This window comes from Odocoileus virginianus, unplaced genomic scaffold (genome assembly GCF_023699985.2).
Source record: "Odocoileus virginianus isolate 20LAN1187 ecotype Illinois unplaced genomic scaffold, Ovbor_1.2 Unplaced_Contig_33, whole genome shotgun sequence".
In the NCBI taxonomy this organism is placed as follows: domain Eukaryota; kingdom Metazoa; phylum Chordata; class Mammalia; order Artiodactyla; family Cervidae; genus Odocoileus; species Odocoileus virginianus.
The window spans coordinates 614152-640072 of NW_027224350.1; the positions used below are offsets into that span (position 1 = coordinate 614152).

Genomic DNA, 25921 nt, shown 5'->3' on the forward strand with positions numbered 1-25921 from the left:
AAGTGAACTCACTTCATAGCAAAAGAAGTGTCATAATGGACCCATGCACTTGACATTCACTGGTAATATCACATTTCCCACCATCTGAAGCAGCTTGTTTGATAGAATGGTAGAAGGGACTTTAGAAGGCTCATTTACAGAGCCAGATGAGAGTACATTTGTTGCAGGGCTTTAACAAGATTTTCCAGTAGGTTGTACATGTTCTGAATCAGCATCCAGTACGGTGCTGTTTTCTTCTGTCCAGGATTCATGCATGTAAAAGCCAAGAAGTAGAAAGGGAAATGTGTTATTTTTGCTTTCGTTCCCTTATCTTTATGCTCTGTTGACCTTGACTTCTTAGATACAGAGGAAGGTCTGCTTCCCCTAGGAGACAAAACAGTGGTTCCCCCAGATGGATATTAAAACTGTCACCTAGCCTCACTGGGCTCCTACTGCCTGTGAATCAACATGCACAGCAGGGAGTTCGGGTGCTGCCTAGAGTGATTGATTGTGACTACTGTTGCAGAGAACCTATAGTTACACAGTTGTTAAAATGATAAAAACAGAGTTACTCGGGACTATTGGAATAGGACAAAAGAGCCCTCGGGATTGAACCAGGGTCAATTCTGATGTCCATCCATTCTCTGTTCAAAAGAATGAAGAGACATTCTTCTTTCCTTAAAATAATATAGTTTGTTTCTTCTCAGTCACCTTTATTCATTAAAGACCTGCTAAATTATCTGTTGATATTTATAATATATATGCTTTCAGGTGCTGGCCATGAAATATTTAATGAAGTGGGTTTCTATGAAAATAACAGAAAAGAAATATTAATATAAAACCCAATTTTCTGATTCCATAAGGAAGCCTGTTGAGAATAATTCTTGATGTTGCCCTCAAAGCATATTTAGGTGATGAGTACAGACAGCAGTGATCATCCAGTGAATTTCATCATTTGTAGTTTGAATGCCTACAGTGATGGCTTTTATTTTCTGTTGAACTTTCTATGTGATACACATAGCAGTAGACATGAAGTTTGCCCATACAAGATCATATGTGGAGATTTACTTGAGGTTTTTAGCTAGGCCTGCAACTTCAACTTACAGAGATTCAGGAAAAGGGAAATTCCAGTTCACTAGGATTTCAAGTCAGATGGGAGAAAAATTGTAAGCATTAATTTGAAGAGTTATAGACAGATTGGAATGCAAAAGTAGGAAGTCAAGAGATACCTGGAGCAACCAGCAAATTTGACCTTGGAGTACAAAATGAAGTATGCAAAGGCTAACAGAATTCTGCCAAGAAAACACGCTGGTCATAGCAAACACCTTTTCAACAACACAAGAGACAACTTTACACATGGACATCACCAAATGGTCAATACTGAAATCAGATTGATTATATTCTTTGTAGCTGAAGATGGAGAAGCTGTATACAGTCAGCAAAAACAAGACTGGAGCTGACTGTGGCTCAGATCATCAGCTCCTCTCATAGCAAAATTCAGGCTTAAACTAAAGAAAGTGGGGAAAACCACTAGGCCAGTCAGGTACGACTTAAATCAAATCTCCTATGAATATACAGTGAAGACAACTAATAGATTCAAAGGATTAGATTTTGTAAACATAGTGCCTAAAGAACTATGGAGAGAGGTCTCTAATATTGAACAGGAGACAGTGAACAAAATCATCCCAAAGAACGAGAAAAGCAAGAAGGCAAAGTGGTTGTCTGAGAGGCTTCACAAGATAGCTGAGGAAAGAGAAGCAAAAAGCAAGGGAGAAAGGGAAAGGTATACCCAACTAAATGCAGAGTTCCAGAGAATAGCAAGGAGAGACAAGAAGGCCTTCTTCAATGAACAATGCAAAGAAATAGAGGAAACAACAGGAAAAATAACACTCAAGATCTTTAAGAAAATTGGAAATATCAAAGGAACATTTCATCCAAAGAGGGGGAAAATAAATGTCAGAAATGGTAAAGACCTAATAGAAGCAGAAGAGATCAAGAAGAGATGGAAAGAACACATAGAACTGTACACACAAAAAAAAGATCTTAATGACCTGGATAACCATGATGGTGTAGTCATTCATTCACTCCAGAGCCAGACATCCTGGAGTGTGAAGTCAAGTGGGCCTTAGGAAGCACTGCTGCCAATAAAGCTAGTGGAGGTGATGGAATTCCAGCAGAGCTATTTAAAATTCTAAAAGATGATGCTATTAAAGTGCTGCACTCAATATGTCAGCAAATTTGGAAAGCCCTGCAGTGGCCACAGGACTGGCAAAGGTCAATCCTCATCCCAATTCCCAAGAAGGGCAGTACTGAAGAATGTTCAAACCCCTGGAGGATTGCCTTCATTTCACATGCTAGGTAGGCTTAAAATCCTCCACGCTAGACTTCAGAATATGTGAACTGAGAACTTCCAGATGTTCAATCCAGGTTTAGAAAAGTCCAGAGATCAAATTGCCAACATTCACTGGATCATAGAAAAAGCAAGGGAATTTCAGAAAAACATCTACCTCTGTTTCATTGACTATGCTAAAGCCTTTGACTGTGTGAATCATAACAAACTATGGAAAACTCTTAAAGAGATGGGAATACCAGACCATCTTACCTGTCTCCTGAGAAAACTATATGTGAGTCAAGAAGCAAAAGTTAGAATCCTGTGTGGAAAAACTGACTGGTTCAGGATTGGGAAAGGAGTTTATTGTCACCCTGTTCATTTAATTTATACGCAGAGCACATCATGGGAAATGCCAGGCTGGATGAGTTACAAGCTGGAATCAAGATTGCCAGGAGAAATATCAGTAATCTCAAATATGCAGATGATATTCACTATATAGTGAAGAGGAAGTAAAGAACCTCTTGATAAGGTTGAATGAGGAGAGTGAAAAAGACAGTTTAAAACTCAGGATTAAAAAAATGAAGATCATGGCATCTGATCCCATCACTTATCATTACAGTAGTTTTTGTCATACATTGAAATGAATTAGCCATGGATTTACATGTATTCCCCATCCCAGTCCCCCCTCCCACCTCCCTCTCCGCCCATCAGCAGACGAATGGATGAGGAAGCTGTGGTACATATACACCATGGAATATTACTCAGCCATTAAAAAGAATTCATTTGAATCAGTTCTAATGAGATGGATGAAACTGGAGCCCATTATACAGAGCAAAGTAAGCCAGAAAGATAAAGACCATTACAGTATACTAACACATATATATGGACTTTAGAAAGATGGTAATGATAACCCTATATGCAAAACAGAAAAAGAGACTCAGATGTATAGAACAGACTTGTGGACTCTGGGAGAAGGCGAGGGTGGGATGTTTCAAGAGAACAGCATTGAAACATATATTATCTAGGGTGAAACAGATCACCAGCCCAGGTTGGGTACATGTGACAAGTGCTCGGGCCTGGTGCACTGGGAAGATGATTACTTCTTGACAGGGAACTTTTCACAAACCTAGACAGTGTTTTAAAAAGCAAAGACATCACTTTACTGACAAAGGTCCATATAGTCAAGGCTATGGTCTTTTCACTGATCATGTATGGATGTGAGAACTGGACTATAAAGAAGGTAAAGAGCCAAAGAGTTGATGCTTTGAACTGAAGAGCCTTTTGATGAACATGAAAGAGGAGAGTGAAAAAGGTGGTTCAAAACTCATCATCCCCAAAATGAAACCATGGCATCTGGTCCCATCACTTCATGGTAAATAAATGGGGAAAAAGTGGAAATAGTAACAGATTTTACTTTCTTGGCCTCCAAAATTACTGTGAACGGTGACTGCAGTCAAACAAATAAAAGCAAATTTTCTTCCAAATGCTCCTTGGAAGAAAAGCTATGACAAATCTAGACAGTGTATTAAAAAGCAGACATCTCTTTGCCAGCAAAGGTTCATTTATTCAAAGCTGTGGTTTTCTCAGTAGTCATGTATGGATGTGAAAGTTGGACCATAAAAAAGGCTGAGCACTGAAGAGTTGGTGCTTTTGAACTGTGGTGCTGGAGAAGACTCTTGAGAGTCCCTTGGACAGAAAGGAGATCAAACCAGTCAATCCCAAAGGAAATCAACCCTGGATATTCATTGGAAGGACTGATGCTGAAGCTGAAGCTCCAGTACTTTGAACACCTGATGCAGAGTCAACTCGGAAAAGACCTTAATGCTGGGAAAGATTGAGGGCAGGAGGAGAAAGGGTTGACAGAGAATGAGATGATTGAATGGCATCATCAGCTTAATGGACATGAGTTTGAGCAAGATCCAGGAGATAGTTCAGAACAGGGATGCCTGCTGTCCTGCAGTCCATGGAGTCATCAATAGTGAGACTTGACTGAGAGATTGAAACAGACAACAATGTATTCTATAATGTCATCCACAAAAAGTGAGAGTTTTATTTCTTCTTTTTCTTCTGTTTTGCTGTGCTGAGGACTTCCACAAATACATTGAATAATAGTGGCAATAATGTTTACATTTGTCTTGTTTCTGACCTTAGAGAAAATTCTTTCAGTTTTTCACCATTGAGAATAATGTTTGCTGTGGGTGTATTGTGTATGCTGTGGGGTATTATTGTGTATGTCTTTTATGATACTGAGTTAGGGTCCTTCTATACCCATTTTGGATAGCTTTTTATTTTAAATGGGCCTTGAGATTTGTTGAAAGCTTTTTCTCCATCTGTTGAGCTATTCATATGATTTTTATCTTTCAGTTTGCTAATGTGGTATATCACAATGATTTATTTGCATATATTTATAAACCCTTCATCCCTGAGATAAGCCCCACTTGATCACAGTGCATGACCATTTTAATGTGTTGTGGATTCTATTTGGTAGCATTTTGGAGGGAATTTCATCTACATTCATCAGTGGTTTTAGCCTGTAATTTTCTTTTTTGTGTGTGATATCTTTGTCTGGTTTTGGTATCAGGGTGATGGTGGCCTGGTAGAATCGGTTTGGGAGTGATGCCTTCCTCTGGAATTTTTCAGAAAAAGTTTAAGAAGGATAGGTGTTAGATCTAAATGTTTGATAGAATTTGCTTGTGAAGCCATGTATCACTGGCCTTTATTTTTGGAAGATTTTTGCAGCAGTTTGTTTCAATTTCCATATTTGTAATTTTCTGTTCATATGCTGCATTTCTTTCTGGTTCATTATTGGAAGCCCCAATTTTTCCACTTCTCCCAAAGTTGTCCATTTAGTTGGCATATAGTTCCTTGCAGTAAGCAACTGTTTGCCACACTTATGATCCTTTGTATTGTTGTTTCAATTTCTCTTTTTTCATTTCTAATTTTGTTGATTTTAGCTTCTCTGTTTTTTCCTTGCTGAGTATGGCTAATGATCTGTCAATTTTGTTTATTTTCTCAAAGATCCACCTTTTAGTTTTATTGATTTTTCTATTGATTTCATTTTTTAAATTTGTTTCTGTCCTCATCTTTATCACTTTCTTTGTAACTGTTTTCTTTTTTCTAGTTGCTTTAGGTGTAATATTACACCTAACCATCTAATTGATTGTTTGATGTTTTTCTGTTTTCTGGAGGTAGGCTTTTACAGCTATAAACTTTCCTCTTAGCACTGCTTTGATGCACCCCATATGTTTTATGTCGTCCTGTTTCTGTTGTCATTTATTTTTAGTTTTGTTTTTAATTTCTTCTTTGAGTTATTCAGTGACCTCTTGGTTATTTAGGAGCATATCATTTAGCCTCCATATTTTTGTATTTTTTACAGTTTTTCCCCTGTGATTAATATCTAATCTCATAATGTTGTGGTCAGAAAGGATGTTTAATACCATTTCAATTTTCTTAAATTTACCAAGGCTTGATTTATGACCCAAGATGTGATCTATCTTGGAGATTCATCAATGTGCACTTTAAGAAAATAGAGTGTATTCTGCTGCTTTTGATTGGAAATGCCCTCTACATATCAATAAGGTCCATCTGGTCTAAGTGCCATGTAAGACTTTCAATTCCTTATTATTTTTCTGTCTTGATGATCTGTCCATTATATGAGTGAGGTGTTAAAGTCCCCCACTATTATTGTGTTACTGACAGTTTTCCCTTTTATTGCTGGTAGCATTAGATATTGAGGTGGTTTTATATTGGGTGCATATTTATTCATTTATTCTACTTTGTTTCCCTCTAGTGTGTTTTTAATTTCAATTATTGTGTTGTTCATCACTGATTGCCTGTTCTTTAAATCTTCTATGTCCTTGTTAAACATTTATTGTATCTTCTTGATCCCTGCCTCCATTCTATTTATCTATGCCTCCATTGTATTTATGAGATTTTGGATCATCTTTCCTCCCATTATTCTGAATACTTTTTCATGTAGACTGCCTACTTTTTATTCATTTGTTTGTTTGTGTGGGTTTTTACCTTGCTCCTTCATCTGCTGTGTGTTTCTCTGTCTTCTCATTTCATCTAACTTACTGTGCTTGCGTTCTGATTTTCACGAACTGCAGAGTTATAGTTCCTCTTACAAACGGAGTCTGCTCCCAGTGGATGGCATTGGATCAGTGCTTTGGCTAGGCTTCCTGTTGGTGGGGACTTGTTCCTGTTTTCTAGTACTAGAGCTTGCTGGCCATTGGTTGGATCCAAACAAAAATGGGCAGACAAAACCCTAAGACAAATGGTAAAAGTTGTTTTAAATCTAAACAGACAAAAACACAAAATGAAACACACACTCACATTCATGAGGAGAAAGAAAAAAAGAGAGAGAAAACAGTAAAGAAGAGAGCAAACCAATAATCCCTAAATAAAAGCAAACACTACAAACTAAACTAGCAAAAAAAGAAAATCAAGCACAGAAAGTAAACTGTAAAAGGCAAAGAAAGCATAAAACAAGCAGACAAATATGATCATAGAAAAAAAATGTAAGAACAAAACAGATGAAAACAAAAGGGAAAATACAAAACAGCAAGGAAGTAAAAAAAGAGAGAGAAATGTAAGATATAATTTAAAAAGATAAAACAAAGGACAGAAAGAAAAACAAGGAAAATGCAGTAAATTAAAAAATACAATAGAAATAGGAAAAAAATGAAAACATATCTAAAGTAAAAGAATAAAAAACTGAATACAAATTAAATGAATAACAATAGGACAAAACAAAAAGGATATGTATATTTTTGAGAGAGAAGGAACAAATTAAATGAATAACAATAGGACAAAACAAAAAGGATATGTATATTTTTGAGAGAGAAGGAGAGACTTGTAGTAGGAAGAAAATTTTCCTGTGGCCTCATCTGTCACTCTCTTTGCCCCCACAGTGAGCTCCAGCCAATCTGCCTATCTAGGAAGTCCTCCAGTATTTCTAGGAAGATCTCTGGACCTGCTGTTGACACTGTGGGGCCAGCTCAAATTCTGACCTGGACTTACTCTAGCTTGTACTTGTATCCAAAGTCCACAGTTGCCCCCAAAGTTCACAGCCTCAAATGTGGGGACACTTGTCTGTTCAGATATTTCACAGATGCAGTGTTTACCAAGCCAACTGTGGGGATTTAATCTTTTGCTCCTTCAGCTGCATGTGAGAAGCCCGTTCCTCTTCAGCCACATAGCCCCTGGTCACATAGCTTTGGTTTTGTACTCTCACCTCCCTTTGTATGCTGCCCTCCTGCACCTGTTCCCTGCTCAGACAGGAGGTGGTGAAAGCATAGGCTGAGCTTGCTCTCTCAGCCTGGGGAGAGGTAGGGATGTCTGAGGAGTTCCTCCCACAACTGGAATGTGTAAGGAGTTCCTGCAGCAGCAGAGGCTGGAAAGGAAGTTGCTAGAGCCTGAGGCAACTGTGCATTTTCCCAGAGGAGTTGGCCCTTGATTGCAGTGCCAGGCTGCACAGATTTCCTGGAAGCCATGGACAATGACCTGCACTTGCTCACAGCTTGGTGGCAGTGGTAGTAGTCATATCACCCACCTCTGTGGTTGGCGATAGCAGCTGAGACTTGCGCCACCGCTGGAGCTCACATAGGCAGTGCCTTGCCAGCTGTGAGCACATGGTGTTAGAAGCTCCAGTCCTGGCCTGTGCCTCCCCTCACCACCCTGCAACAAGAGTCTCTTGTCTCTTTGACAAGCCCAGGGTTCTTCCTGGACTGATTCAGCTGTGTCCCCTCAAACCGTCTTCATAGCAGTCAACCCTAGTTTTCTCCAAAGCTTGAGCCTCAGCACCTATCCCACACCCGTGCCAGCGGGCAGGCAGAAAAGTGTCATAGTCTGGGAGCTGCTGGTCTCTATGCAGAATTCTCCCTGCTTTGCCCTCTGCACACCTCTTACTGTGCTCGCCTCTGAGACTTTGATGGTCCTTCCTTTTCCCACCACTGAGTGAGGTTTTCTAGTGTTCAGAACCTTTCTCTCCCTCACAGCTCCCTCCCAGAGGCACAGGTCCTGTCCCAATTCCCTTGTCTCTTTTTTTTTTCTTATTTATATTGGTGATCAGCTTGCCCTTTTGGAAGTCTGAGGTCTTCTACCAGCATTCAGTAGGTATTGTTCCACATGTAGATATATTTTGTTGTATTTGTGTGGTGGAAGGTGATCACCACGACTCCTCTGCTATCTTGAAGATCCTTTCAGGGATTGTTTCCTTAATTTCTCTTTCTAATCTACCATTGTTATTGTATAGGAATGCAAAATATTTCTGTGTATTGATTTTATATCCAGCAACTTTACCAATTCATTCATGAGTTCTTATAATTTTTTGATAGCCTCTTTAGGATCTTTTTTAATGTACAGTATCATGTCCTCTGCAAACAGTGACAGTTTTACTTTTTCTTTTCCAATTGAGACTTGTTTTATTTCTTTTTCTTCTCTAATTGCTGCAGCTAAGACTTCCAAAACTATATTAAATAAAAATGGCAAGAGTGGATATCTTTATTTTTATTCTTCCTAATCTCAGAGGAAATCCTTTCAGTTTTTCACTTTTGAAAATTATGTTTGCTGTGAGTTTGTCATATATAGTCTTTATTATTTTGAGGTAGATTTATGCTTACTTTCTGAAGATTTTTTGTCATAAATTGGTGCTGAATTTTTTTCAGAAACTTTTTCTGTATCTATTGAGAAAATCATATGGTTTTATTCTTAATTTTTTGATGAAAATAACCTCACATTGATTGATTTGCAGATATTGAAAAATCCTTGCATCCCTGGGATAGATTCCACTTTATTATGGCACAGAACTGTTTAGTGTGTTGGTAGATTCAGTTTGCTAGTATTTTGTTGAGAATACTGGGGTCTATGTTCATCAGTGATATTGGCCTGTAATATTTTTTGTGTTATCTTTGTTTTGTTTGGGTCTCAGGGTGATGTTGCCCTTGAAAAATGAGTGTGGGAGTGTCCTCTCCTCTGCATGTTTTTGGGAGTTTCAAAAGTATAGGTTTTTCTTTTTTTTTTAATTTTTATTTTTTTAATTTATTTTTTTTATTAGTTGGAGTCTAATTACTTTACAATATTGTAGTGGTTTTTGTCATACATTGACATGAATCAGCCATGGATTTCATGTATATGACCCAGCAATCCCACTTCTGGGCATACACACTGAGGAAACCAGATCTGAAAGAGACACGTGCACCCCAATGTTCATCACAGCACTGTTTATAATAGCCAGGACATGGGAAAGTGTAGGTTTTAACCTCTCAATAAATATTTGGTAGAATTCATCAGTGAAGTCATCTGTTCCTGGACTTTTGTCTGTTGGGAGTTTTTGAATCAGTTTCAATTCCAGTACTTATGATTAGTCTGTTCATATTTTCTGTTTCCTCCTGGTTCAGTCTTGGAAGGTTGTACTTTTCTAAGAATTTGTCCATTTCTTCCAGGTCATCTATTTTACTGGTGTGTAGTTTCATTTAGTAGTCTCTTATTATCCTTTTGATTTCTGTGGCATGTGTTATAACTTCTGTTTTTTCATTTTTAATTTTAATGATTTGAGTCTTCTTTTTTTTTTTTTCTTATTGAGTCTGGCTAAAGTTTATCAGTTTGTTTATCTTTTCAGGGAATAAGCTGTTAGTTTCATTGGTCTTTGGTATTGTTTTCTTCATCTCTATTTCATTTATATCTGCTCTGGTCTTTATGATATCTTTCCTTCTACTAACTGGGTTTTGTTTGATCTTTTTTTAATTGTTTTAGGTATAAGTTTAGGTTGTTTATTTGATTTTTTGTTTCTTAAGGCAAGAATTTACTGTTAAAAACTTCCCTCTTAGAACTGTTTTTGCTGCATCCCATAGGTTTTGGATCATTGTGTTTTTCTTGTCATTTGTCTCAAGGTATTTTTAAATTTCCTCTTTTATTTCTTCAGTAATCCATTGGTTATTTAATAACATTTTCTCTAACCTCCTTGTGTTTGTGTTTTGTACAGTTTTTCTCTTTTAAATGATTTCTAATCTTATAGCACTGTGGTCAAAAAACATGGTCAGTATGATTCCAGTTTTCTTCAATTTGTGACCCGGAGTGTGATCTGTCCTGAAGAATGTTCCATGTGCACTTAAGAAAGTGTATTCTGCTGCTTTCAGATGGAATGTTCTATAAATATCAATTAAGTTATCTGGTCTAATATGTCATTTAAGGTTTGTGTTTCCTTATTAATTTTCTACTTGGATGATTGTTCATGGGTGTATGTGAATGTTCAAACTCCCCGATATTATTGTGTTATGGTAGGTTTCCCCTTTTATGGCTGGAAGTGTTTACCTTATATATTGAGCTGTTCATATAATTGTTATAACTTCTTGGATTCATACCTTGATCCTTATATAACGGCATCCCTTGTCTCTTATAACAGTCTTTATTGTAAAGCCTATTCTGTCAAATATGAATACTGCTGCTCCAGTGTTACTTCAATTTCTATTTGCACGGAATATCTTTTTTCATCCCCTCACTTTCAGTCATCATGTGTCCTTAGGTCAGAAGTAGGGCTCTTTTTGTCAGCATATATACAATCTTATTTTTTTATCCATTCATCCAGCCTATATCTTTCACTTGGAGCACTTAGTCTACTTATATTTAAGATAAGTATTGACATGTATCTTCCTACTGCCATTTTCTTGATGGTCTGGTTTTAATTTTGTAGGCCTTTTTTCTTACATTTCTCTTTTACTTTCTTCTCTTGTGGTTTGGTGACCATCATTAGTGTTATGTTTGTGTAGCTGTTAAAATTTCTTTTCTGTGTTTCTATCTGCGTAGTTTCTTGTTTGTTTGCTTGTATTTCTCATTTCCCCTGCCTAGAACATTTCCTATAGCATTGGTTGTAATGTTGGTTTTGTGGTGCTGATTTCTTTTAGCTTTTGCTTCTGTGTACGATTTTGTTTTCTCTTTTAGATCTGAATGAGACTCTTTCTGGGTAGATTATTCTTGCTTGTACATTTTCCCCTTTCATCACTTTAAATATATTATGCCATTCCCTTCTGGCCTGCAGAGATTCTGCTGAAAGATCAGCTGATAAACTTATGGGGACTCACTTGCATGTTATTTATTGCTTTTCCCTTGTTGCTTTTAAATTTTTTTCCTTATGTTTAAGTTTGTTACTTTGATTAATATGTGCACTGACATGTTCCTCCTTGGGTTTATCCTGGAATAGACTCTTGGACTTCCTGGACTTTGGTGACTTTTTCCTTTCCCATGTTATAGAAGTTTTCAACTATAATCTCTTCAAATATTTTCTCAGGCCCTTTCTCTTTTTTCTTCTTCTGGGACCCCTATAATTTGAATGTTGATGAATTTAATGCTGTCCCAGTGGTCTCTTAAATTGTCCTCATTTCCTTTCATTTTTTTTTTCTTTATTCCATTCCACAGCAGCAGTTGCCACCATCCTGGCCTCCAAGTCATTTATCAGTTTTTCTGCCTCAGTTATTCTCCTATTGATCCCTTCTAGTGTATTTTACCTTTCAGTTATTGTTGTGTTCATCACAGTTTGCTCCTAAGTTCATCTAATTCTTTGTTATGCATTTCTTGCATCTTTTCTATTTGTGCCTCTGTTCTTTTTCTGAGATCTTGGTTCATCTTTACTATTATTACTTTGAATTCCTTTTCAGGTAGACTGTCTATCTTCTCTTCATTTAGTTGCACTTGTAGGTTTTTATCTTGCTCGTTCATCTGCAACATATCTCTCTGTCATCTCATTTTGTCTGACTTTCTGTGGTCTCCTATCTGCTGACTGCAGGACTGTGGTCCCTCTTGCTTTTGGTTTCTGCTCCCTGCTGGGTAGATTTGGTCTGGAGGCTTGTGGTGTTATCACCTTATTATGAGGTTTGCCTGGTGTCATGGTGAGCAGAGCTTACCTAGGATTTTGAGTGGAGGCTCCACTTTGCTCTGTGGTTGTCACTACCTTGTCAAGGGTAGGATCGGCTCCCTCAGTGATGGAGTAGATGTCCCCAGTTCTGTTTCTTAGCCATGTTTCTGATCTGCAGTGCAAGGAAGGCAGGATTGGAGCACTCCTACTGGGAGAGAAGCCACAAAGTATATCTCCTCAGGGACTATTCATCTGTGAATGTGCTCTGTTATGTCCCTTTTTGCCAGTTCTGCATCCTCGCAAAGTATATAGCTGTTGGCACTCCTGTCTTGGCTCCACCTTAACTGTGAGTATTCTGGCAGTTTATCCCGTGACTTTCTGGCATTCTTTTCATCAGGCTACCAGCACAGATCCACTGAAGTCATGTTCCAGTACTGCAGTAGTTGTACACCTGGATATGCTGTAGAACTATGGAGGCAGCTCTTTTTCTGGCCCAGGCCCCACCACAAAGCTCACTGCTGCTAAACCCAGAGCTATGCCAGCTCTAGGAGCACTTGTTGTTCGTTTGGATGTTTAGAAGACACTGAATTAAGGAAGCCATCAGCAGAGGGCTAGCTCTGAAGTTTGTGCAGCTATGAGGAGGTATTTTAGCTCTTTTGCCTTAGTCACATGGCCTCGGGGGCTCAACTGTTTTCAGCCCCACTTCGCTGTGTGGTCCTCCCACCAGAGTCTGCTCCAGACATTCCTGGAACACATAAGCCTGTTAGGCAAGAAAGGGGAGAGGCGGTGATAAGGGCAAGTGGGTTGCTCAGTTGGTCTGGGGGCTGGACAGTGGTGACGATGGTGAGGGTGTGCATGCTGAGTCTAGCTGAAGCCCTCCGTGTGCCTGTGGTGGCCGAGGGTCGTCCATGTGGAGAGTCGCAATGGCAGCCCTGCCCTTTGTGTCACCCAGCAATGGCCCTTGGCTTCTATGGCAGCCTGGGCTTCCTCTCTGAGCATTCCTGATTGCAGACCTCCTTACTCCCGTCCCCTCAGGCTGTCTCCTCACAGCCAACTGCATTCCCCTTCATGGTCCTGCTCTCCAGTCTCCACATTCCAGCACCCAGCCCCCATGTGCACAGGTGGACCCCTGTCTCACGCTGGGATTTGCAGGGTTGTGGACCATTTGTGTAGCTCTTACTCTGTCCTGCCTGTCTGCACAAGACTGGCTGTTGTGCTCTCCTATAGGCCCCCAAAGCTCCCCTTCTGTCCCAACTAATCTCCCTGCCTGTGAGGGAAGGGGCTTCTCCCTTTTCTCTTGTTGCTATTATTTTTTTTTTCTTTTGTCCTTTACACTTGATAGTTTAATTATAATATGTCTCAGTGTAGCCCTGTTTGAGATCCTTTGAGTCTGGATATTCATTTATCTCTCCAGTTTGGGGAAAATTGCAGCCACTGCTGCATTAAATATACTTTTTCTGTCCCTTTCTCTTCTCTTTCTATAATTCCCAAAATGCAAATACCATTTCTTTTCATCATGACCCATAATTTCTGTAGGCCTTTGTCTTTCATTTTTATTCTTTTTTGTTTTTGTTTTTCTGACTGGATAATTTCCAGTGTCCTACCCTCCAGATTGCTGATTCTTCTTCATGAGTCTGCTTTTGAAACTCTTTATTGAATTATTCAGTTATTATATTTTTAATTCTAGGATATGTATTGTTTTCTTTTGGTGGTTGCTGTTTCTTTGTTGGACTTCTCATTTTGTTCATTATTTCTTTTCCTAATTTCATTTAGTTTTCTGTGTTTTCTTATAATTCACTAAACTTCCTTAAGAAGGTTATTCTGAATTATTTGTCTAACATTTATGTTTTCCATTTCCTTATGGTAGGTTATTAGAGCTTTACTAGTTTCCCTTGGTATGTCATATTGATTTGATTCTTCATGATTCTTGATTTCTTGCATTGTATCTGTGCATTTGAGTGATCAGTGTCCTCTTCCAGGTCTTACAGATTTGCTTTGACAGAGACATTGCTTCACCAGTCAGTCAGTCTGGGTGTCTATATGTGTCTGTTGGTAATATCACGAGCAGGTGGGTCTTGCAATTATGGCATATTTGGGGATGAAGCAAAGCTCTGAGGATGGGGATGGGGATGTGTCACTGAATGGGAACTGTTGGATATGACTGGCCAGCTTTGTTTTGTACCCAAATAAGGCTGTAGGATAGATCTTCACTAGCTGGATTCTTTGGAAGGCTTACTGGCTGGGACTTGATACTATATTCAGTAGTGAAACAAGTTACAAATTAGCTTTCCTGCTCTGGCAGGACAGTAGGACAAAACCAGGGCCCTGTACAGATCATTTTTTGGGGACTCAAGTCAGACCAGAGTGTGCACTGAATGTCTTGGTGAGGTGAGGCTGATGGTTTTACTCTGCAGAGTGGGGAAGTCCATGGGGTATGCTCTGTTCAAATGGCACCATGTGGAAAGATGTTGAATATGCTAGGCAGCTTCCCTTGTTCTCTGTTTAAATTCTCTCATCAGAGAGGCTGAAGGCTGTATTCTAAAATGAGTGGGGCTATGAATTAGAGTCACTGCCTGGCCAAGGGGAGAAGCAGCTCCGAATCCAGGCTCTATGTTATCTTGGCTAAAGCAGTCTTGCTCCCCAAGTTTCCTGATCAAACAGGAACAGTGATTTTTTTTTTTTCTGTAAACTATAGGCCCCACCTACTCTCCTCTTTGCTTGAGTGCCACAAGACTGCACAGCTTTCAAGGCTTGCTACTGCCCTGTTTGTCATATGGGGCAAAAAGACACTCTCCACAGGGTATGTCACAGCTTCCTTGCCTGGGCAGAAGGAGGAGAGGCTGCCTTATGCTCGTCTCATTTTCCCAATTAGGCTATCTAGTTGGAAGAAACTGGCAGTTACCTTCAGCCTTGGCTATGAATTCATCTCACTGCCTATTTTAAGCTTCATACTCATTACTGGCTTTGCTCTGGGGACAGTCAACCCTGCCCACCCACTTCTTGACCTGAGCACCATGGAGCCATATTACTCCCAGGAGTTGTCACTAGCTCTTCTAGTTAGATGAGGCTAGAAAATCATCTCTAACAGCAGTTGTGCTGTGATTCATCTCCTTTCCTGGACATGTGCAAGTGAAGCTCTAGGGCTGGTAAAACTTCTCATCTGATCTGAATCAGGCAGATCTGCACCCTGCTAAGTTCCCTGGTCAGAGCATGCCCTTGATTTGCTTCTGCAGATGAGCAAAGCCACGGATTGGGATTACTACTTGGACCTGGAAGGTGTAGAGTCAGTCTGACAACACTTGTGTGCTGGCGGTTTCAATCCCTTATCCTCTCTCCATCACAGTCAGATTTCCAATAGTTAAGCCCCTGCAATCCCTATGTTGCAAGATCAGAGTAGAGGATCCCATAAGGTGACACAAAATGCTGGGGAGATTTGATTGTGCCTTGGGGTTCTCTTTTCTTAACCAAGAAACTGGATGTTCAGGAGAAACCTCCTCATGTGCTGTCCTGGGATGGGGTAGGGACAGAATGGTCACTGAGTAGACCAAGACATGTGTAGAATCTGTCTTTGTTTCTGTGGAGCAAAAGAGTGCCTCAGATTTATCACTATATTAAATTCTCCCAGTGATATTTTGTTCTTAAATAGTTGTTATCCTTCTTCTTACTTCCCAGGTGGCTCAGGGATTGAAGTGTCTGTCTGCCAATGCAAGTACCTCAGGAGACATGGGTTCAATCCCTGGATTGGGAAGACCCCCTGGAAGAGGAAATGGCAACCCACTCCAGTACTCCAGCCTGGAGAATCCCATGGACATAAGAACCCAGCAGGCTATAATCCATGGGGTCACAAAGAGTTGGACACAACTGAGCATTCACACACAATTTCTTCTGGGGGATAACAAAGTGAGGAACAACCTTTGTCACTATTGTTACAGAATTAAAATTGGGCCATTCATTCATGTGCCAACACACACACACACACACACACACACACACACACACACACACACACAATTTACTGACATTGGATTGTAGTAAAGAAAAAGTACAGAATTTATTGCAAGGTATGCAATGTGAGGCTGAGAAAGGAAAATGGTCAGCTCATGCTCAAAATACCTGAACTTCCCCATGGCTTTCAGGGAATTGTTAAAAAATCAAATGAGGGAGAAGACTGCAGGATTTGTGATCAGCTCATGGACATTCTTCTGATTGGTTGGTGGTGAGGTAACAGGGTGATATTTCAAGAGTCAGCATCATCAACTTTTTGACTGCAACCAATCTGGAGTCTACCTGCTTGTGGTCGGCATGTAATTAACTTCATCCATGTGGTGAAGGTTTTACTTTATGCAAAACAACTCAAGGATATGGCTTAGGACATTATCTGTACACCTTGAGGAGAAACTAAAGATCTTTGATTTTGTTTTATGGCTATAGTATTATTATTTTTCCTTGCTTGACTATTTTCTTTCTCCATTTTCTCACCCCTATGATTAAATTTGCCCTTTGGAACTCAGGGAAGGCCTAGGAGGTTAAAGCATTCCTAGAGACAAGAGACAGGAGACACAGGAGTTCTACCCCCAGCAAGGCCCCACAGTGCCCTGCTCAATTTCACCATTTTCCAATTGATTATTGAAATCCTTCTCTCCAGAAGTCACTCTTTAGTGACCATTCACATGGACACAAATATCTTTAGATTATTTTTGTCAACTAAGAGTAATCTATCCACAAGTCTCTTCCCCCAACTTTATTGTCACCAATTTTACAACCATGGTTCTTTCAAGATCCTATCAAGACATACCATTGGCCATAGCCCATGAATCCATATATAATTGAATGCATAGGCATTTCTATATCCAAGCAAAAAGAATGATCAGGTGTCCTGGCTGTGTTTCTCCTCCAGGAAGACTTCCTTTTACTGCTGTTCTTCATGCTGCCCCAGAAATGGGCCTAGGTGCTACAGCTCTCCACTTTTGGGTGCTGTCTACATGTGGTACAGGACTATCTGTAGATCTGACGCATGTCTTTTCACTCTCTGTCAACTGATCAGAATTACCCTCCATTATGAGACAGGTATAAACTGGGAGAGATAAAATGATGTGTAGCCAGATTAAGAAGTTTAACCGCTTAGTCCATTTCATGGAATTACTTGTGTTCTCAATACCTACCCTGGCCTGATCATGTATACCACATTTTTTATGTGATGTTTGATTTTAGTGTGCTCCCAACTTAATGACTTGGTCACTCATATAACACTCAGTTCATGATGGAGAACTCCAGTTGTATGGTAACTTGATTGTTCATGGTCAAGTTTTCAATTCCTGGTATGCCCAGTAACAGTTTAAGGATTGTTTCTCTCTGTTCAACATGTCTAATTATTAGAGAAGTGAAAATCAAATTTAAAATTATGTATCACTACATGCCAGTCAGAATGGCCATCATTAAAAATCTATAAACAATAAATGCTGGAGGGAGTTGGAGAAAAGAGAACCCTCCTACAGAGTTGGGAATGTAAATTGATATAGCCACTATGGAAGAACAGTATGGAGATTCCTTTAAAAACTAAAAATAGAGCTGCCATATGATCCAGCAATCCCAATCCTGGGCATATATCTGGACAAAACTATAATTCAAAAGATACATGCACCCCTATGTTCATAGCAGCATTATTAGAATAGCCAAGACATGGAAGCAACGTAAATGTCCATCAACAAATGAATGGATAAATAAAATGTGGCATATAAATATATACAAACACATGATGGAATACCTCTGCTGCTGCTGCTAAGTCACTTCAGTCGTGTCCGACTCTGTGTGTGATCCCACAGACAGCAGCCCACCAGGCTCCCCCGTCCCTGGGATTCTCCAGGCAAGAACACTGAAGTGGGTTGCCATTTCTTTCTCCATGATGGAATACTACTCAGTCATAAGAAAGAATTAAATAATGCCATTTGCAGTAACCTAGAGACTGTCATGTTAAGTGAAGTAAGTCACAAAGGAAAAGAAAAATACCATATGATGTCACTTATATGTGGAATCTAAAATATGACACAAACATCCTTATTTTTGAAACAGAAATGAACTCAGTAGTATAAATAAGATACATGTGGTTGCCATGGGGGAAACAAGGTAGTGTAGGAATGGATTAGGTCTTGGAGATTAGCAGATGCAAACATTTTTAAAGAGAATGGATAAACAAGGACATTGTGTAACATAGGGAATTGTGTAACATAGGGAATTATATATAAATGTCTTATAATTAACCTAGGCAGAACATTAAAATGCAGAAACATCACTTTACCAACAAAGGTCTATATAGTCAAAGCTATGATTTTTCCAGTAGTCATGTACAGATGTGAGAGTTGGACCATAAAGAAGGCTGAGCACCAAAGAACTGATGCTTTTGAATTGTGGTACTGGAGAAGACTCTTGAGTCCCTTGGACATAAAGGAGTTCAGACCAGTAAGTCCTAAAGGAAATCAACCCTGGATATTTGTTGGAAGAATTAATGCTGAAGTTGAAGCTTCAATACTTAAGTCACCTGATTCAAAGAGCCAACTCAATGAAAAAGACCCTGGTGCTGGGAAAGATTGATGCCAAGAGGAGAAGGGGACAACAGAAGATAGGATGATTGGGTGGAATTTCACCAATTCAATGGACATGAGTTTGAGCAAACTCAGAGAGAGATAGTGAAGGACAGGGAAGCCTGGTGTGCTGTAGTTCATGGGGTCACAAAGAGCTGGACATGACTTAGTGACTGAACAACAGCAACAACAATAAACCATAATGGAGAAGAATATAAAGAAAGGAAAAAAAATGTTATTTCTCTTAATTAGAGTAAATATTTGTAGATGAGATCAGTGTCTTGTCCAAAACCTAAAACATATGTGGAGTAAAAAAAGCTCTAAAAAATCTGTCAATGAAACTTCTAGAATCATCGGATCTGCTGAAATAAATGAACTGCATGACAGAATAGCTTGCATCCCATGCTGGGCCTTCTGCAGAGTTTTCTCTTGTTCTAGCTTCCAGTTAAAACTAGCAACCTATCAGGTCACTGTCACTTATAACAATCTTCTACTACAGATTCTATATTCCCTCTAACTTAGAAAGCATCTCAGTCATAGTTATTTACCTGGTAGTGTGATACAAAGCTTAATTTCTGAATACTGTGGTTCATTACTAGTCCTGCTTGGATAGAGTTATAGCTTACATTAACCTTAATCACACGGAATGATGTAGTAAATGTATATTCTGCATTCCAAACATACTTTTCTTACTTCTGTCATGTAGTAGTTTTCTAATATCCCTCTGATAGTGACAGATTATGAACAGAAAATATGAAGCAGCCTCCTGAAAACTGTTCAAGGACTATTTGTGCACTCCCTTGTAACATCCTTAGCTATAACCCTGCTAAGTCAGTTTAGGAAGGGTCTCTAATCCTCCATATATGATTACTTCCTATATCTAATCAGGCTTCTCCTACTGCACCATCCACCAGGTGATGTCTGGGAAACCTAACATGGCTTGATCAAGAATTGAATTAACCAAAATCCCCTTACATCACATGATTTTTTTTCTAGTAATTTTTTTTTTCTGCTACTCCCTCAGGCTTCTTTTCTATAAATTCCTACTTGCACAGTTATATCCTCAGAATTGAACTTGGTTCAATACTGAGAACTCTCTTATACTATAGTTCAAGTCTGTTTTTACTAACTTATTGGTTGGTTTCAGGCTTTCTCTGACAGTAATCAGAATAAATCACCCTAGCCAGTATACAAATCCCCTTCGTGCTTGTTAATTCAGAAGTATGAGGAGGCCACTGTGGCTAGGTGGGCTCCCATTCAAATGAATCACTTCCATCCAACTTCCATTCAAATGAATCACTATTTTGCCTCCTGATGGAAGTATTCCATCTTCTGAAGCTACCATCTCTAGGCAGCAGAACATAAATTTGACACACAGTGAGTAAATATTGTGATAGTATCATTTCCATGTCAGATTCCTAGACTTGTGATCCTGGATATAAAAGAAACAGCACCATATGTTGGAAAGTGATTCAGAGCATGCACAACTGCCTGGAGAACCTTACTAGAGCCCTGCAATGTATGCCTACCTAATCGATTAAGTAGTTGAATCTTTTAAAGGTCTGTCTACCATTCTATCAATCAACTGCTTCAGAATGGTGGGGAACATGTTATGACCAGAAAATTCTATGTGCATCGACCTATTGCTGCACTTCTTTTGATTAGAAGTTAGTTTCTTGATTAGAAACAATGCTATGTGGAGTATCATGACAACAGAAAGGCATTCTCTAAATGCATAGTTGGTTGTTTTATTTCAGGCATTGCATGAAGGGATGGCAAACCTATATCCAGAGGAAGTGTATATTTCAGTAAAGACAAAGCACAAGCCATTCAATGATGGAAGTAGTCCAATGTAACCAACTTGGCACCCGGTACCTGACTAAACATGTCAGAAAACCTATAACAGGAATGAAGTATTGCTGCCTGCTGCTGTCATTTTGGAAACCTAACTTTGATGAGTGGAAATCAATATTGTTGAGCCCTTACATAACCTTCATTCCTACTATCATTGCCACTTTGTTAATGAGCCCTTTGGGTGATGACAGGCATTCTGGAAAGAGGTTGACTGGTATCCATATATATTTCTCCTATCCACTTAACTGTTGAAGTATGGCTCTGCTGAGGACACAAAACATACACACATATTTTATGTTATTTTGTTCACTGAGAGAATTGTAGTCACCTACTTCTTGCCAAAATTCATTGGTCACCAATTTCTAATCATGTTCAAGTCCCTAACCACCAAGTCATACTGTTGGCCATAAATCATGAATCAGCATGAGTTAAACTAGCCAATCCTAAAGGAAATCAACCCTGAATATTTATTAGAGGAACTGCTGCTGAACCTGAATCTTCAATACTTAGGTTACCTGATGCAAAAATCAAGTCATTGGAAAAGATCCTGATGCCAGGAAAGATTGAAGGCAAAAGGAGAAATGGGCAGCAGAAGATGAGATGGTTAGATAGCCTCATCAACTTAACATACATTTGAGCAAAATCCAGGAGACAGTGGACAGAGGAGCCTGGTGTGCTACAGTCCACGGGGTCACAAAAAGTCAGACACAACTTAGCAACTGAACAACAACAGCAACATGAATCAGCATATAATTGCCCTTCTGGCCATCTCTCTTTCCAAGCAAAGTGAACTGCCTGACATTCTACCCACTGGAGAATTTCTCCTTACTACTATCTTTCATAAAATTTCCAGAGAAGGGATGTATGGATGCAGCTCTCCAAATTCTGTGTCTTTATGTTGTATAGAATTATCATTAAATAAGGAGAGTGCCTTTCCCTTCTTTGTCAATGATCTAAAGAAGTTTTCCATGAGGTCATAATTGCCGTTTGAGACAGAGTAAATTATGTAGCAGGAGTAAGTACCATAGGCATTTGGGCCTCTTCTTCATGTGATTTACTTGTGCCAACAGGACATGCCCTTACCCAATCACGTATGTAACACTCTTATTTAAATATAGTATTTTAGTGCACTCCAAACTTTATAAAAAGAGTAACACTCAGTCCATGATGAACAGTGCTAGTCATATGGTAACTCAGTGCCCCACGGTCAAGCATTTGTTATATCAAGGTTGTATATTGTCCACCCTGCTTGCTTATTTAACTTATATGCAGAGTATATCATGAGAAATGCTGGGCTGAATGAAGCACAAGCTGGAATCAAGATTGCTGGGAGAAATATCAATAACCTCAGATATGCAGATGACACCACCCTTATGGCAGAAAGTGAAGAAGAACTAAAGAGCCTCTTTGATGAAAGTGAAAGAGGAGAGTGAAAAAGTTGGCACTGGGATAACCCAGAGGGATGTGATGGGGAGGGAATTGGAAGGGGAGTTCAGGATGGGGAACATGTGTATGCCCATGGCGGATTCAAGTCGATGTATGGCAAAACTAATACAATGTTGTAAAGTAAAATAAATAAATAATTTTTAAAAAACCCTCAACATTCAAAAATGAATATTAAGACATTCAGTCTCCATCTGCCTACAATGCAGGAGACCTGGGTTCAATTCCTGGGTTGGAAAGATCTTCTGGGGAAGGAAATGGCAACCCACTCCAGTATTCTTGCCTGGAAAATCCCATGGATGGAGGAGCATGGTAGCTTACAGTCCATGGGGTCACAAGGATTAGGACACGACTGAGCAACTTCATTTCAATTAGAGCTCAATACTTCATGGCAAATAGATGGGGAAACAAAGGAAACAATGACAAACTTTATTTTCTTGGTATCCAAAATCATTGCAGATGGTGACTGCAGCCATGAGATTAAAAGACACTTGCTCTTTGGAAGAAAAGCTATGACAAATTTAGACAGTGTATGAAAAAGCAGAGACATTACTTTGCCACCAAAGTCTGTATAGTCAAAGCTCTGGTTTTTCCATAAGTCATGTATGGTTGTGAGAGTTGGACCACAAAGAAGGCTGAGCACTGAAAAACTGATGCTTTTAAACTTTGGTGTTGAATAAAATTCTTGGGATTCCCTTGGACTGCAAGGAGATCAAACCAATCAATCCTAAAGAAATCAACCCTGAATATTCATTGGAAGGACTGATGCTGAAACTGAAACTCCAGTACTTTGGCCACCTGATGTGAAGAGCTGACTTATTAGAAAAGATCCTGATGCTGGGTAAGCTTGAAGGTAGGAGGGGAAAGGACAGAGGACAGGATGGTTAGATGGCATTACTGATTCAATGGACATGAATTTGAGCAAGCTCAAATGGTGAAGGACAGGGAAACCTGGCAGGCAGCAGTCCACAGGCTCCCAAAGAATCAAACACAACTGAGCAACAACAAAGCTCAATAATAGGACAAATCTACTTTCTACTTGTCGAAAGTAGACTGGATATTTGTGGATTATAGCAGCACCTTGCACAAACACCCTAAAAGACTGCATTGTGCTTTACTTATAAGGGCTGACAAAGGCTTCAAACAAAATATCTGTAAATGAAGCTTCCAGAATCACTGTCTTCTGAAATATATGTCCCAGTGCTAAAAAACAGCTTGTACAGTAAGCTAGACCTGTTCCAGAGCCTTCTTTTGTTTTGGACCCTACTCAAAACTAGCAGATTTTTTTTAGTCATTTAATAAATTACTCATTTGAGAAGTACACCCAAATGAGTAATATTTTTTGTCTCAGAAATGCAAGGTGGCCCACTAAAATTGTGCTTCTTTTGGTTACAGTAAGGACCCTGTGCAAAAATCCTATACTTCACCTTAGAAGGGGTTTCTGAACAATTTGTAAATTACTGGACTCCTAGAAATTTAGCTGAGGTAATAGGTCCTGAATTTTAATTGTATTTATTTCATATTCTTTGACACACAAATGTCTTATCAATGATTCTAGAAAAGTTGTTATTTGCACTCACTATGTCCAGTCAACAGAATGTTTTCAACATGATTAACCAATGACATATTTTGGAAAGGAAATGTGATCAAGATTCCTGTAAAGCCATATAACTAGAGTTAATATGCCTCTTAAGTGCAAATGTGAAGGCTTTCACTGGCCTTGTCAACTGAAAGGAAAAAACATTTCTGTGTGCTTTATGGAGATTTATGAGAAAAAATATTTCCAAAAGAGTAGTAACTCATGAGACAAAATGACACCTGATACAACAGCTGCAGTAGGAGCTACCATCTGGTTAAAACTGGTCAAATCCACTATCTTTCTCTCAGACCCAATTGTCTGTTATACAGTCTAAATGGAAGAGCTGAGTTTAGATTTGGTGGGAATGACCACCCTTTCATCATGCAGTTCCTTGAAGGTAGCATGAATCTCTGCAATCCATGCTAGAATGCAATGATTTTTCCTAGGGAGAGGTAGCTCTAATGACCTTCGTTTGGCCTTTCCCACTATAAAAGCCATCATAAGATAGTTAAAGCTTAGGCAGGCAGTCCAAAACCCTCAAAGAAGGAGAAGGCAAACATTCCTTTATCCATTCTTTTGCCTTAGTCATATAGGACATATTTCTTTTAAGCCTTGTACTGGTATTGCAACAATATTTCTCGCTGAGGACCCAGCCTTTTTTTAGGTCCAAAACTAATGATTACACAACACAATATATCTTATTCATGGGTATGCTTTTCTTAGACTCTATGTTAATGATTATAACTGACAAATCTTGCCTGGTAACCTGTTTCTCAACAACAATATATCTTACCGAGAGTCACGTTGCTCAGAACATGTTCTTCCTGGCTAATCTTGTGCTGAAGTTATCTTAGGATGTATGCCTTGGGAAAGAGTCTAGTGGAACTCTTACAACTTTGAGGTATTCTTTATATCTATTCTCAGCACCCAGTTGAGAAGTATATAATGTCCTCTTAGCTAGTGAGGGTGGATTCTCTCCTATCCCCTTTCAGTGCCCTTTTCTGGATGCTTTCTCTGTCCTTTTCACTCTAATAAAACCTTGCTACACAAAACTCTGAGTGACTGAGACTGCATCTTTTGGGTCCCAGAGTGAAATTTTCTCCCTCAGAGACTACGAATACTGGCACTGCTCACCATAAGCTATCAATCACTATGAAGTTCAGACAACCAACACGGGGGTTCTGCTAGCTCTGAAGTATTTCCACCCCATTATGCATTCTGAAAATGGGAATACAGAAGTATGGGTTTGGAGACCCTCTTGACACACACTGAGTTGAATACTTGCTAAAATTCCAATGATTACTTGACCCCTCTCTGACTAGAGAGTCACAGTGATATTTTGGGTGTCCAGGAATAAAAGATTTTTTTTGGAACTGTGTCCAACAGTCCTTGAAAGTTCTAATTATTTTATTTTCTCTAGTACACTATCCTGATAAAAATCAGTACATCTTTTGGGGAAAGGCTGGAAGAAAGATAAGCAATATTTTTTTATTGTAATAGGTTCTTCCCTAGAGGAGACCTCATCTCTAAATCATTCAAGGGACTTTATTTAGTAAACTGGCTCAAGTCAAGGAAAGGAAAGGACTGAGAGTCACAATTTTATAATTCATTAGACTATTGTTCGGTTGACCTAGATTTGTTCTGCTTATACAGATCAAGGAAGAATTCAATAAGATACCTGTTTTTCACCTCTAAGAACACACTAGCCAAAGCTTTTTGTGGTGGGGGGGGACGGTCTCTGCAAGTTCGACTATTATGATTCTTATTTTGACTTACTTTCCGCTAAAATAATTGTACCTTCTTTTGGCTATCTTAGCTGAATAAAAAAAAAAAAAAAAAACATTTGGCTTCTGCCACCATGTAATCCAATCAATCCCACTACATTTAGATTTTCCAACTGAGTGGCTACAGCCCCCCACTATGAGATCTTACTTACAGAGATAGGCAATACTAAAACACTTCAAGGATGCAGGGCACCATGTCCAACATTATTTATCTATATATATATTGGTAAAATATATGTCTTGTGGACCCTCCCACAGTGGGTGAATGGGTCTTCATTGACAGATACAATCTAATATTTAAGTCTCTCTAAGTTTTTAGGAGATCAAACCAGTCCATCCTAAAGGAAATCAGTCCTGAATATTCATTGGAAGGACTGATGCTGAAGCTCCAATACTTTGGCCACCTGATGCAAAGAACTGATTCATTGGAAGAGAACCCTGATGTTGGGAAAGATTGAAGGCAGGAGGAGAAGGGGACGTCAGAGAATGAGATGGTTGGATGGCATCACTGACTCGGGCATG

General features: G+C 39.2%; 1 long non-coding RNA gene across 1 annotated transcript in view; it reads left to right on the plus strand.

Moving 5' to 3' along the window:
- LOC139034172 (uncharacterized) overlaps nucleotides 1–16571 on the plus strand; it is a 45561-nt gene extending 28990 nt beyond the window's left edge. Inside the window, exon 4 of the long non-coding RNA XR_011486600.1 lies at nucleotides 15834–16571. This is a non-coding gene — a long non-coding RNA (uncharacterized lncRNA). The remainder of the gene's footprint in view (nucleotides 1–15833) is intronic.
- The last annotated feature ends 9350 nt before the right edge of the window (nucleotides 16572–25921 follow it).